This window comes from Austrofundulus limnaeus, unplaced genomic scaffold (genome assembly GCF_001266775.1).
Source record: "Austrofundulus limnaeus strain Quisiro unplaced genomic scaffold, Austrofundulus_limnaeus-1.0 Scaffold20, whole genome shotgun sequence".
NCBI lineage: Eukaryota > Metazoa > Chordata > Actinopteri > Cyprinodontiformes > Rivulidae > Austrofundulus > Austrofundulus limnaeus.
The window spans coordinates 1021309-1022751 of NW_013952422.1; positions in this window are offsets into that span (position 1 = coordinate 1021309).

Below are 1443 nucleotides of genomic sequence, written 5' to 3' on the forward strand. Positions count from 1 at the left end.
CAAAGTTGTAATATCGGTATCGTATCGGAAGTGAAAAAGTGGTATCGGGACATCCCTACTAGTTACCCAGAGGAGAAACAGGTAATATAAATTGGATGGATGGAACTAGAAGTTGTGGTACTGCCTTACCTTTTCACATAATGTTTCGGTTATTCTACTACTGTCGCTCCGTGGCGCAAAGGCACATCAGGCTGGCTTCAAACTCCCTCTCCACCTTGGTTCATAGAAGTCACACCAGTGTGGCGAGGAGGCATCAGAGTCTTCATCTGATGTGTTTTGTGAAAGAACCTAGTTGTTTTTGTGCTTGCTAAAGTTGTTTAACTGTGGTAGCCATATCGAATCAGGTTGATTTTAATATGAATCAGTTGGACATTCAAGATGTGTGTAAATTCAGGGGTTGCAGCCCACATAGACCTTGGCCCATGGAGGCCACACCCTTTGAAGTCTGGGTAGGCTGAATATAAATGCACCGGTCTAGTCTTTGGATGACATATGTTTGCATGACCACACACAACCTTGTTACCATAGTGTTACGTTTTGTATCACCCGTAAATGCATGAATACGTGAATTCACTCGTCTTTTTACTGGAGGTAAAACTTTCCATAGATCAATATATTTTTACAAACATTACACATAAATATACAAAAGCAATTTGGGTTTAGCTCCAATTACAGAACTTGTAATTATGTTATTTCACATCACATTGCAGCGTAAATTTCATCAGCTAAGTTGCTATACAACAAATTCTCTGTGATGACTTTCCATACTCAGCCATTTTCCTTTTCTTGCAAAAAAAATGGATGACGGAGTTGTAAATCCTGGGATATTGTCGGCCATGTAGGATAGTAAGGTGCATCCTATGTTTGAAGGCTGCATTTGTAGGCCACATGAGAAGCCAATGAAATGGGACACACATTTTGAATTTACATTTAAAATTTTATCTTTAGCAGTGTTAGAAACATTAGCAGAAGTTAGCATCAGCTAACCCAGATGCTATCATCATCCTGCAACAAACAACAGCGACCACTGCTAGCCACCGCTAGCTGCCACTAACGCTGCTGAAGTTATTTTTTTAAAATATAAGATCAAAATTTATTCATAAAAAACAAATGGGAGGTACCTGTAGTCCAGCAATTTGAAGTGCAGCTCAGACACCAGCCATAACTGCAAATTTGATGTTTTGTAGTGAAGCTTTAGTTGCAGTGGAGTGCTAGTAGTTGCTATAGTCTCAGGATGATGAGCCGAGCCACCACCAGCAAAGGCTGCATTCCATTCCAAAATACCTAAATGTGAATTACAACATTTAACTTAAACATTTAAGGTTTAACTTTTACATTTAGATTTAAACATTTAGATTTAGGATTTATTATTTAAATATATATTTTTAACATTTAGTAAAATTAGCTAAATGTAAGAACAGTGAGCTAAATAACAATAAAGTG